We start from the raw sequence: 14,160 nt of genomic DNA, 5'->3' as shown, positions 1-14,160 counted from the left end.
CTTATTCTGTGATCCAATCAAGCAATTTAACCACAATTCAGCTCTATCCCATTTGAAACAGCTCTCTGCTCCGTGATGATCTTTTACATCCAGCTGAGAGAGTTGACAGGATTTCCACATGACAATGTATTCAAATGCCAGCACTCTCTTGGTATTGTCTTTACACAACACTGCCTCTGGGACTGCAGTATTCCCTCAAATACTGCAGTGTAGCACTCAATCAGAACTGTGTTTCACCCAGTGTGGGGATCCTTAATAGTTCCCCTTGGATAACAGCATTCCAATAATACTGTCTTTCCAACAGAGCAGCTGTTCCCTCAACACTGCACCGGAGAATCAATGTGGATGTTTCATTCTTTGGGGTGGGTTTTAAACCCATAACCTGAGGTACCAAGCTTCAGCTTCTCAACAACTGCCATCCGTCTCAGCTCCATGACCCTTCTCCTGGGTGCTGCTTGGAACTCTTCCTTGATTACAGGAAGTGCCAGTGTAATCCCGAAGGGTAAGGAACTCTCAGCTCTCTGCCCCTTCTGCTCCAGATGGTTTTAGGTGTCAAAATCGGGTGATTGGCTCTGAACTCCCTTCTCAGTGCAGGGACAATTGGGGAGGGACAATAAATACCTGCTCGGCCGACCATGTCAACATCAACATAAAAATAAATGGGCTTCATCACTGCAGAGATCAAAACTCAGAACATACTGTGTAGTCTACATTTAGTGTCGCAGCTTTAACAAGGAAAACTGTTCATGGCCCTTCAGAGAACTGTTAAGAGTATCAATTACAATGTGACTAAACCGCTGGGTTTTAAAGAGAATTTGAAAAGAGAATGGCAGGGCAGGAACATTTTAGTGACAAAATTCCAGAGTGTGGGCACAGTCACCGACAGCTGAGTGACTTAAATCAGGGATGTGCAAGTGGGAAGTATGGAGAGATTTTGGGAAGGCTCGCTGGAAGAGAGGATTTAAAACATTACCGGCATAACTGGACTGGGAGCAGCAAATCATAAACATGAGAGAGTGTGCAGATGCTGGAAATCCAAAGCAACACACACAGAATGCTGGAGAAACTCAGCAGGTCAGGCAATAACTATGGAAATTAATATACAATCCTAGCTTCCTTCCCCAACACCCCCCCCCCCATCTTTTTACACTGTGCCTTCCCCCTTCCTTTTCAGAACTGAAGGAGAGTCTCGACCTGAAACGTGAACTGTTCATTCATTTCCACAGATGCTGCCAGATCCGCTGAGTTCCTCCAGCATTTCTTGTGTGTTGCTTTGGACTGGGAGCAGTGTTGGTAACTGGACGCAGAAGTGATGGGAGAAAATTAGAACACAGGAAATATCATTCTTGATAAGCCGGCTACGACAGGCTGGCCGACGAGGCAGAACTAGAATTGTCAACCTAGAAGCAGAAAATCCATGGCGTATAATACAAAACACGTTCAAATGGAGCAGCTGAGGTGAAGTTTTTGGCTAGAAAGTTGATTAAATGTGTGGAATATGCTACAACAACTCAGGGTGAAAAACAATTGGATGAACTATTGAAGAGATTGAAGCAATTGTCAGGAAGAAAAACCAAATATCGGTATCTAATCCATATTTCAACATTAGGACATCCTAAAGCACCTCACAGACAAGGGACGCTACATCCCACAGCCTCTGGGAAGCATTTAGATGAGCACTTGAAGCACCGAAGCAGTGAAGGCCGTGGGCCAAGTGCTGGAAAATGGGAGTAGCCCAGACGGATACGATAACCAGCATGAACACCACTGACCAAAGGATTTGTTTCCTCGCTGTACAACTGCAATCTAAGAAACAGGATCATCTGGAAGATTGGGAACACAGCAGCCAGTTTGTGCTTGGCAAGTACCCACAATCAGCATTGTGGTTACGACTAGATTACCTCCCTGGATGATGTAGGTAGGGGGCCAGTATGTAGGACAGAGAGGTGACTTCTCTTGGTCTTCTTTAAACGGTCGTCATGAAGCATTTGCAGCTACCTGTGAATGGTTCTGTAAGACTGTAAGGGGGGGGGCAGGCATAGGGTGGTGGAAATAAGCTCCCACTACTTCTTAAATGCTCCCAGCGGCGTGCGTCTCAAATAGCCTCTGACAACCAAGTCCAGCTCCTGGCCTTCTCATGAGGCTGAACTACTTAGCCTGGCTGAACCACTTCCACTGACAAGAGACGGGCAGGTTTCTGGTGCCTTAGTCACTTCGGGCAGATGGGGTTTATCAGCCGTGGTTGGCAGCTCAGCTAGGAGAAGGAAAACTCTGATCTCAAACCTCCACTGCCTTGTGGCTCTACCCAATCATCAGGAAGGCTTTGGGAGTAAGCCCCAAGGAAAAATACGGAGCTGGAGTCCCCAAGGCAGACTTGCATTGAGTTCAATGCTGACTGGCAACTCCTGGTGTCAAACTGTATCAGACTCCAGCACTCCTTTGGATTCATCAGCTGCATGGAGAGGGGGAGCCTGCTCTCCACATCGTACTGCCCTGGCTTGCTTACTGGTTTCTGTACAGCTAGGACGCAACATCCATGGCTGGCCCTGACCAGCAGAGGGCGTCAACCTGTGACTCAGTTAAACGTGGAAGATGCCACCTCTGATAGTGGAGTTCTCTCTGCCCTGCCACTACAGTGAACTGACAGTCCAGACTTCAGTGACTGAGGGATGGGATTTGAACGTAACACCTCCAAGTCAGAGGTTGCTCCGACAGTCACTGAGCCACATCTCACAAGGAGAGTGAATGAAAGGAGCTTGGCAGACTTCTAAAATGTCCAGCGATTAAAGCCCCCCCATACCCACATACCACCCAATGCTCAAGTGATGAAACTCAACATGGAAGCTGGTGTGTTGTCCAATTGGAAAATGATATATCCCAATATTCTAGTTGTGCTGCAATCAAGCTAGTGTTGCTGATGGTACCCTGGCTGTGACAGCAGGGAACTCTAGTCTGACCACATGTTAACCCCTTCCCCACCAACAATCCATCGCCCCCTCCTGCGTCATCCCTTCCTTCCATGAACTGCATTCTTCCATCCCTAAGGCTTCCCTCATATTTTCTTGGGCTTGGCACCAGACCTTGCACTGTAGGCCTCAGACTCCACCCTCATTGCTTACTCTCTCTCAATACCCTGGACAATATCTCACCCTCAAGCAATTCGGACAGAGCCACTGGGGAGGACGTTTGTGGATTTTGACCCGGATACGACGAAGACACACAATCTACTTCCAGGCACTCCTTGGAAGACTAGATGATTTTGCTTCTCATCTACGGAATTGATGATTTGAAGGTTAAACTGTCACATCTGCCACAGTCTCACCTTTCAGTTTGGCTGTCCTTCACCCAGTTTGATTCCTTCTACATCCGTTCCTGCTTCAGTTAATCAGTTTAGTTCATTCAACTCATTCTGTCATTGATCATTAGCATCCTGTTTGTTTCATCATGCACTGGGCTATATACCCACAAAGCTTTAACTTGAAAAGTGGACTATTACTTTTGTTACTTTGATACAAACAACTCTCTAACATATAATTTTTTGAAAAACGTATGTTCATAACTCTAAAGATTGCTCTTTCTTTTGGCACACTAATCCAGAAGACAAAAATAAACATTTAAAATTTTATATAAATATCTAGGGTGCACAATACTTTTGCATAGAACTATGTATTTGTAAAGCTAGGGTTTATTAATGCCTGACCTCTTGAATCAGCTTCAAAATAGTAAAATAATTTGTCTGTCCACCTGGTGGGGGCTCCATGTTTCATCATATATTTTTTTAAAAAGTGGCATCTCCAAGTTGTGCTTTTGTGCTAGTCTTTGAATCAGGACTTGAACCCTCAACTTTATGCTCAACCCACTGATACATTGGTGACCTACAAGAGTTACTACTAATCCAAAGGGAAGAGCAACTACAGCTTAAACCAAAATCAGGTCAGGATGAGCCAATACGTTCCCACACACAGTAGTAAACACAACTCCCTTTGTGAAATTTAGCTTAATCTGAATTAATTTATTGGGAGATGAGATTCAAAATCTATAGGGACAAGTGAGATGAAATAAGGGAGGAGGCTCTCGCAGGGCTTATATTGGGTCTTATGCTCTGTTTCTACGCAGGAAAAGTCTATGTAAATTAACGTGAATGCCTTTCAGTATTACTTAGCTAGTACATCCAAACGCCATAACAACACTTGAGTAACTGACTCATCTCTTCAAACCTGTTCCAACATTCCATACGGTTGTGGCTGACCGCTTGCCTCAACAGTTTTAGCCACACAGTTGGAAGAGCTGCTACCTCACAGGGCCAGGAGATCCGTGTTCAATACTGAGCTCTCATGCTTTCCCTCTGACTGCATGGGTAAGTTGGAAGATTATTTGATCACTGTAAGTTTCCCCGAGTGTACAGGTGAGTGGTAGAATCTGGTAGGAGTGGATGAGTGTGTAGAGAGAGTAAGAAATTATCCTACTGCAGGCTAGTATAAGTGGGTAGTTGCTGGGCTGTGGGACCCACTTCAATGCCATATTGCTCTATGACCCTCTGAATTTCCTGCCCAATCACTATGTGGCCCCATTTCCTTAGTGCCCAATTATCTCATCAATATCAGCCTCGAACCTTTCAATGACTGAGCTCCACCATGTGACATAGTGAATTCCAAGGATTCACGTCCCCAAATTCCTCTTTGTCTCCATCCAAAACAGCAAACATTTTGGAAAGACGTCCTTCCTCCAGGTACAGGATTCTAGATTCACCAGGCAGAGAAGATAGACTCTCAGAATCCACAATGTCTATGCTTCTCAGAATTATTCCACAACAGAATAAGATTACCTTCTGAACATGGGCCAATTTTATTTAAGCTCTCTTTGAAGAAACCACACGGTAGTGCAGTGCTTTACTGTGCCACCGGTCACCGAAGAGGGTTCAATTCCCACTGCTGTCTGTATGGAGTCTGTACATTCTCCCCATGACCGCATGGGCTTCCCTGCAGTGCTCTGGTTTCCAAAGACTAGATACCAATCAATGGTAGCGACCAACCTCGAATGGGCCTCCCAATCCTGGTGAAAGGTGTCCGATCCTTCCTGCTGCTACAGTAAGCTCCTCAATCTGGTATCCATCCTCCGCCCCCACCAGATGGGGCAGCACGGTGGCGTATTGGTCAGCATAATGCTCTACAGTACAGGCGACCCGGGTTCAATTCCCATCGCTGCCGTTAAGGGGCTTGTACGTTCTCCCCATAACCGCGTGGGGCTCCTCCGGGTGCTCCGGTTGGTAGGTTAACTGGCCATCGTAAATAGTCCCGTGATTAGGCTGGGGTTGAATTGGCAGATTGCTCAAAGGGCTGGAAAGGCTTATTCCTCTGGGTATCTCAATTAAAATGAATTCTCCCTTTCCATTCCTATTTGTTGTGATGCAAACTACTCATTTCACTGTATGACACACACAAAATGCTGGAGGAACTCAGCAGACTAGGCAGCATCTAGGAAAAGTACAGTCGACGTTTTGGGCCAAAACCCTTTGGCAGGACACGTATAATGTATGGATTGTACAAAGAAAGCTGACCTCAGAACGACCTGCTTGCCCCTATAATCAACCCGATGCCTCCACATTACACGGACGTGGGTACCGATGTGAAATGGACACTGGTTCCTTCAGGATGAAGAGGGTCAGTCACCCTTCCTCCGTCGTTTAAAAATGCCCACGAGCTCCCCCCCACCCCACTGTTCCTACAAGTAAGGTTGAGAGTCATTGTTGATACAAGGTAGAACCAAAGCGCGAGTCAAATCTACACTGAATTAACAGCAGCACCATGGGTGGTTTGACAGCAGGATCCAGGCAGCCAATTGGCTTCACAGCTAAGCATGAGAATGAAATTTCACCATGGATACCTGGGCAGCCTATCAGAACCAAAGGAGCCAGTGCAGTTCATGGATATGCTACAGCACAAATCAGCATGTTCTGTTGGGATGTGTCATACGAGGTTACCATGGGTACCCATGGCTGGCTATCATCAATATCTTTCACCACACTCACTAGGATTCTATCCAACAGGAGTGAGCAAGGAGAGAGTGAGGATTCTGCTCTTCAGTGCTGATTTAACCAGGTAAGAGAAAACTGACCTGATGGGTCTAAATGAGCAAGACAACCCAGCCTGTGGTGAATCTGACCAGATATTAACAGATGAAGAGGCAGGCAGTCCCACTGGCTGCCCATGACCCTGTGATCACAGCGGGAGACACGCTGACAACATGGAGCACAACACTGGGGCAGGAAATTTCCCTCAAAGTGAATTAGGTTCGCAGGCGAAGAACGCTGCTTAGTGCGAGCGATGTGAGGTGGGGGGGGGGCGCGCACAAGAAAACTGGAATGGAAAGGCAGAATTCATGTGGGATGAAGATGGATGCCAGATCAAGGAGCTTACTGTAGCACCAGGAAGGGTCGGCTATCTTTCACAAGGATTGGGAGGCCCATTTGAGGTTGACCCCTACCATTGTTACCAGCCCCCCCCCCCCCCCATGATTGGTATCAAAAGCCCCATCAAGCCACTTGAGATATTATATGAGGCATAAGGAAAGGAGGATGGCCTTAAACCCTGCCTCCCATATACCCCCCCCCCCACCTTAAATTCCTCCATGTACCTGTCTAGTAGTCTCTTAAATTTCACTGGTGTATCTGCCTCCACCACTGACTCAGGCAGTGCATTCCACGCACCAACCACTCTCTGAGTAAAGAACCTTCCTCTAATATCCCCCTTGAAATTCCCACCCCTTACCTTAAAGCCATGTCCTCTTGTACTGAGCAGTGGTGCCCTGGGGAAGAGGTGCTGGCTGTCCACTCTGTCTACTCCTCTTAATATCTTGTATAACTCTATCATATCTCCTCTCATCCTCTTTCTCTCCAAAGAGTAAAGCCCTAGCTCCCTTAATCTCTGATCATAATGCATACTCTCTAAACCAGGCAGCATCCTGGTAAATCTCCTCTGTACCCTTTCCAATGCTTCCACATCCTTCCTATAGTGAGGGGACCAGAACTGGACACAGTACTCCAAGTGGGCAAATGGACAGATAATTTATGCACAAGATCCCAAAAATAGTACTGTGATAATTTCCAGATAATCTGATTTTTTAATGCAGTTTTGGATGAGGGATTTTAAATATGTTCCAGTACACCAGGAAGAACTCTCCCGGTCTTCTTCACAATAGAGTGGTACCACATTGTCCGCACCTGCCCCACTCCCCACCAAGGGAGCAGATGGACACTTTGGTCAGGCCAACACCTCAGATGGCACAGTGCCCTGGAGTTGTTTCTGGAGTGGCTTGTCTCTGCAAAATCTGGTTGGAAGTGGAATGTCTTCACAAGAACTTGCAGAAAAAAATCCGCAAAGAACTCTCCCAAAAGCGGATGAGAATTAAAATGGTCAAAGCCAGGATCAAATTCAGTTTTATTTGGTCAGACGAGGAACAACACAGAAACGGTAGTCTAAATATCAAGTAGGTTTGATATGCTATATGGTCTCTTCCTGTTCTTATGTACAGAACTCTGCTTAAAGTGCTTGGACAGCCCTGTGAAATGACTTTTGGCTTCACTGACACCAGTTTGATAAGAATAATCAGACAATACAGATGTTAGTGAACTGCAAATGCATGTTGGTGGATTGGAAACACTACCACATCTTAATAGGCTCTGCTTGAAGGCCTTGACAGATTCTTTGACCCTACCCAAGCTATCTGCATCAGTTCTGACAGAGGGTCACAGACCCAAAATATTGACTATTTTTCTTTCCTGAGCTTTTGGGTTTTTCCTGCAAAGCTTGTTTTTGCTTTATCTATGACAAGCATCTGCAGAAACACCCCACTGATGGCCAAGGAGGGAGAGCAGATCAAGAACACCATTGTCAGTGCCAACTAAAAGAAGCATTCTGACACTCTGTCCTTTACTCCATACACTGCCAACTATCTGGTGCATTCTAGATATCACACTTGGTCAAAGAGAAATTGGAAAGGCTAAATGCTAGCTGCACGACAAGATCTCAAGAGCCAGTGGTGGACGCTGAAGTTGTAAAACTTGGCAGAGAGGAACTGCAGTTGCAAATCCACAGCCTCATCAGCCCACATGTGGAAGACGGACAGTATGTCAGGCTTCTCAGATCTGTAGTCATGGACATCTTCAAGTTAGGAGACAAATCCAATTACGTTAATTACAGAGACAGCTTTCTGTTGTTTGCCACGGGGGAAGTCATTGTGAGGGTGCTCTCCAACCACCTCCCTTGAAAGACCATACAGCTGTTCCCTGAATCGAGTATGGGGGAGACAGAATGGATAAGATCCTCACTGCTGGACAACACCAGGAAAAAAATGAATGGAACATCTCCACCCTGTGCCTTGACTTTTTTGAAGTACGCCTCTGGCATCAGAGAGGGACTGAGATTGTTCATCTCCACTCCACACCCTCCACATGATTACATGCCTGCCACAAGTCCACATAGGGCAGGCCCTACATCAGCTGTCAGGCAAGGCTGCGTCAGCACTCTAACACTTTTCTCAAATTTTCCTCACTGAATAATTGCATCTCACCTCCAACAAGCCTGTGGCTGATCTGCGGGATAGAGAGAAACTATTCAAATTGTGTCAGCTTCACTCCAGACCAGCCTCGATAAACTGCTGCAAGCAGGTGACACCAGCATTTCTGAGGTCAAGCTCAAAGTCATAGTTTACTCATTTCAACCTCAACTCACTTTATTTCCTGTGATAACTTCATTCGTGCAGTGGCAAGGACAACGTCACAGAACTTAGGTATGCAAAACCACACAACATATAGTAAAACACATTAGAAAACACTCACAATAGATAATAAATACTAAAATTAATGCATGTGATTTAAAATACAAATACACATAATAAAGCTGACTGTTTTACTGTATACAGACTATAGATTCAAATTTGGGTGTTGAGGAGGCAAATAGAGGAAGACACAAACTGGATGAGGATGTCTGCTGCTGGTGGACAGGGACCTGTAGCGGCATCCAGATGGCAAGAGAGTGTAGTGTGTGTGTAATGCCCTCTACTCTTTGCTGGGCCACCTTTATTGTCCTTCTCTTATGGATGCTGCGGAGTGATTCTTTTTCCTGGCCAACGATTTTACTACTGATTCTGACTACTCCGTCGAGTGAGCTGAGGTTGATAGTGCTCATTGTTCCGAACCGTGCCGTGATGTTGTAGGTTCATATTGACTCAATGAAGCATTTATAAAATGTCTGAAGAATCGATGACTGGACCTGAAGTTTCTGCATCTTGCTAAGGAAAAATAGTCATTGTTGGATCTTGGAGAGTATCGACCCACCATTGGTCTTAAAGGTGATTTTGTTATCTATAGTTGTGCCAAGGTATTTGTATTCTCCAACACACTCTATCGACTGGTGACTTATTTCCCGGCTTGGGACTTGTTTTCTAAAGTCCACTACCATTTCCTTAGTTTTACTGGGGTTCAGGTCCTGATAGTTGTTTGTGCACCATCCAAGTGATTGATTTCCAACACTGACGCGGTCAGAAATGGTAGCGGCAATGTGTCATCTGAGCACTTGGTGTACTGCATGCCTGGGTGTGATCTTCTGCAGTCGTCTGTGTACAGTGTGAACAAGACTGGTGAGATAAACAAGCCCCGTGGTGCTCCACTTGATGCTTGCCTGGTGGTGCTCATATAACCACTAGATTTTTATATATAACCACTCTCTTTTTGATGTCTCTCTGTGAGGAAGGAGGGGATGAGGAGTATGAGGTGGAGGTTTGCATTCATTTGCTGGAGTTTGTGTCCCATGAGATGGTGTTGCACGGTATTAAGTGCACTGGAGAAGTCCACAAACAACATCCTAACAAATGATCTGTGTATAAGTTTGGTGCAGTAACTGCATCATTCATGCCTCTTTTCAGCCTATAAGCAAACTGGAGAGAGTCAGTGAGCCTGCTTACCACCAGCTGTAGCTGCGATACATACTTTGATAATAAATTTGCTTTGACTTTGAAAATACAGTGACAAACTTTACAGTATTGTATTTCAGTGTCGCATCTATACCAAACCAGTTGTACAGTGACCAACCTACACCAGCCAGCCCTGTGCTCCAATTTTGCATGGTGACAAATCCACTCAGCTGGGGGGGCCCTCTTCCATCTTGACCCTAGCATGTTGCCCTAGGAGAGCACAGCGACATCGGGTTCAGTTACCCTGCCAGGTTTTTCCACCTTGACTTCCATTTGCAACAGCATGCAAGAAAACAGACCCTGACCCAAGTATCCTCAAAGTAAAGGGCCTCTACCATCTTGCCCCTGCTGCACATCATCACCCACTGACAAAAAAATGTCCATGATGGGGCCCTTGGAAATACTTCCCATACTTGAGGGGGCATCCCTCAGCAAAGGCAGGTGTCACTGATGAAATTCACCGTCCCATCCCCCCACCACCCCAGTACCCTTTCACCAAACAAAACTCCAAAACTCCAGGCTCGGCAACCTCAGAGATCGAGTGGGTCCCTCGGTGCATCAATGAGGTACCACTGATGCCGCCTTAACAAAATCCTCCAAATCCGGCAGGATATCTGATCCAATGTTTCTGTGCTTGCCCAAGGCAACATGTTAGGGCCAAGATGGAGAAGTACTCCCGGAGGCTGAGTGGATTTGTCACCATGCAAGACTGGAGCGTAGTGCTGGCTGGGGTACTGAACAACACTGCCTTAGTACAGATGTGTTGCTATTAAGACACTAGGATACAATACTGGAAGGTTAATCACTGTATAGTCAAAGTAAATTTATTATCAAAGTGTGTATGTATCACCATAGGCTATCTTAGATCCATTTTCTTCTGGGCACTTACAGGAAAATAAATGAATACTACAGAATTTATTAAAACAAAGTGACAAGCAACCAATGTGTAAAAGAAGACAAATTGTGCAAATAAAAAACACTGAGAACATGAGCGGTAAGTCGTTGAAAGTTTGTCTGTCGGTTGTGGAACCAGTTCAGAGTTGAGATGAGTGAAGTTATCACGCTGGTTCAGGAGCCTGATGGCTGTAGGATAATAACTGTTCCTGAACCTGGTAGTGTGGGACCCAAGGCACTTGCACCTCCTGCCCAATGGTAGCGGTAAGAAGAGAGCATGGGCTGATGGTGGGGGTCTTAAGGGAAGCCGCTCTCCTGCAACAGCAGACCTTGTACACGTGCTCAGCGGTAGGGTGGGCTTTGCCTGTGCTGGAATGGGCCGTCCCCACCACTGTCTGTAGGCTCCTCCATTCCTGGGCATTGGTGTATGGTGGTGGGGACAAAGTCCATAGCTATAATACACCATGGTGAAGACTTGACGGTATGGTTTCTCACAAGTACAATGATCTAATACAGCTATGACAATTAATGCATTAGGAACAGTGAATCATCCACGATCTCTTATGTGTACAAAATGGCATTGAGTATTTGCCCCAGTTTTGTTTTTGACAGCTGGGTGCCCCCTAACGGCCAATGACTTGACCCAGTGGATCCGCAAAACACAAGCCCCTCCACACTACCTGCCAGCCTTGTGCCCTCTATTGGGCAGTTTATAAATAAACCGAGAAACCAGCTCCTCCAGCAGACAGCGCTGCACTCCAACTGGAGGGCGCTTGCCCTCTATCGGAAAGAAAAAATGCAAACTCGTAACCATTTTCTAACCATACTCGTGGTTTGATTCTAGTGAAGGTACGCTGTATTTACTACACGCAGTGTTTTATATACATATTGCTGTATTATATATATATAGTGTTCGGGATACAAATCATATGCCGCCCATTAGACAACTTGTACGGTATTTTACTATTAACATTTACAGGAATTTATCGATGAATGTGTGAACGAGAAATGACTCGGTTTCCTCCATCTAGCCTTACTGCAGCGAAGAGGCACAGAAGGATAGTCAGGATCAGTTATAGCCTCAGCACCAATAGGTGCAGCTTCTCGATGCGTATGGACACGGGGAGATATTTGCTGTCAGGCTGGTCAAGCCTTCGTTGACAGCGGCCGCGATGACAGGCATAACTGCAGGAATGTCAACAGCTCAAGAATGAATGAACCAAAGATCAGCACCAGTTCCAGGAGCTGTTGTCACCGCCATTAGTGAAAAAAAAGACCTCGGACATTGTAGCGGAATCACTGAATGGATGTAAGCTTTAATATTTCAGAGTGCTCGTTCCGCCCCACCCCGCCCCCTTCATCTGCCCCAACTCCATGACATCCTATGTCAAATGAAGGTTATAATTTTTCTTCTGCAAAAAATGTTGCAATTGTTAAAATGAATAATTAAATTAAATATAACAACACGCCCCATGCAATCTAATGCTCAGTGGATTTCAGCTCTAGCCCGACTTAACCCTTACCTTTAAAGCGTTTGCCTCAGTCTCCGTCTCCACAAACACTGCAAGTCCTGCAGCAGCACCGCGGCTGATTGACAGCTCCGACTGACGTCACACCCAGGATACAGCTGAGAGGGAAGGGCAAGGTGCCCTGGACGGTGATTGACATCGCAAGGAACCAATAAAACGCTAGAACATCTACAATTACTTGTCCAATATGTGTTTTATTACCCATTTATTAGTTTTACTTACATCGAGCAACATTCAAATAATTAAATAAAATTTAATGATTAAACTCCTTGGCACAATTGGGAAAATTTTAGTTTATTCAAAAGCATGAATAATTCACAATAATTTGAGTCTACAACCCATACCTGATCAGTTAAGATTTTTGTTTTGTTATTTATATATTCAAAAAGTTAAAACGCGTAGTCATGAATATAGAATTAATTAGACACTGAGCTAAAACATGAAATTTATTTAGAAGTAAATTGAACCTTATGAATAATGAATTATCTATATATTAATTATTTATTACGTGTTCGGTTCTAACGTGCTCACGTGCAAATCTTTTCTATTTTCAGCAGAATTTAGAGTCAAAGCTGGCTTCCTGGATTCACGAGAATGAGTTATGCTATAGAATGCAATGAAAAGAGAGCAGACTTTCTGCACCGTTCTGCATAATTAATGACGTAAATGATGTTTATGTATAATTTATCGCCAGTTACGTTCGGTCTCTGCCGGACACCGATTTCTCCGGAGGTAGTGCCACCTAGAGTTGGGAGATGACACGGTCTCCACACGAGGACGTGGTTCAATTCCGCGTTTGGTAATCGGGAGCCCGGCACATCGGAGATGCAGAGGTGCGGCGCTCGGAAAATGGAGCCGTGGAATTCTTCACTATAGATTCGGATGGCAGCAGGTTGAGTTCTCGGTTGTGATTCGTAGGTAAACACAACATGACCCGCTGGAATCATCACCTGGATTGAAGACCTGTGGCCATCAAACTTTACAACTCCTCACTCGGAGTGTCAGACATCCTCAGCCAATAGGCTGGTCCTGGACTTATTTCCACTTGGCATAATTTACCTATTATTATTTAAATATTTATGGTTTTATATTGCTATATTTCTACACCATTCTTGGTTGGTGCGGCTGTAACGAAACCCAATTTCCCTTGGGATCAATAAAGTATGTCTGTCTGTCTGGAGTACCTGGAAACGCTCTGAAAACCCCCCCCTGTGCCAACCAACTGGCGGGAGTATTCAAATTATCTATTGAGATACAGCGCAGAATAGGCCCTGCGAGCCACTAATCACTGGACAACTTTTACAATGACCAATTAACCTACCAATCAGTACATCTTTGGACTGTGGGAGGAAACTGGAGCACCCAGAGGAAACTCACGTGGTCATGGGGAGAATGTACTAACTCCTAACAGGCAGCAGTCGGGTTGCTGGTACAGTAAAATATTGGTGTAGTAAAGCAATACACTACCTTACCACCCCAATATCTCATTGCTACAGTCGAAAGTTCCCACCTGCTTTGAAAGGACAATTATACCAGTGTCCAAGATGAGTGTGAGCTGCCTTAATGACTATTGTCCAGTAGCACTCACATCTATGGTAATGAAATGCTTTGAGAGTTTGGTCATGGCTAGGATCATGGCCTTTGGAAGGACTTGGACCCACTGCAACTTGCCTATCACCACAATAGGCCTACAGCAGATGCGATCTCATTGGCTCTCCATGCAGCCTTGGGTCACCTGGACAATGCAAATACCTGTGTCAGGATGCTG

The 14,160-nt window shown here is 45.4% G+C and overlaps 1 protein-coding gene across 1 annotated transcript in view; it reads right to left on the bottom strand.

Moving 5' to 3' along the window:
• The window catches only part of LOC132406147 (ras-related protein Rab-3A), a 32,290-nt gene extending 19,824 nt beyond the window's left edge, over window positions 1-12,466 (bottom strand). The window contains exon 1 of the mRNA XM_059991404.1: window positions 12,387-12,466. The gene's annotated coding sequence lies outside the window, so the exon portion shown is untranslated. The remainder of the gene's footprint in view (window positions 1-12,386) is intronic.
• Window positions 12,467-14,160: the final 1,694 nt, after the last annotated feature.

Source organism: Hypanus sabinus, chromosome 16 (assembly GCF_030144855.1).
Source record: "Hypanus sabinus isolate sHypSab1 chromosome 16, sHypSab1.hap1, whole genome shotgun sequence".
NCBI classification, from domain to species: domain Eukaryota; kingdom Metazoa; phylum Chordata; class Chondrichthyes; order Myliobatiformes; family Dasyatidae; genus Hypanus; species Hypanus sabinus.
The sequence above is the reverse complement of the archived record's forward strand: the minus strand, read 5'-3'. Positions and strand labels throughout refer to the sequence as shown.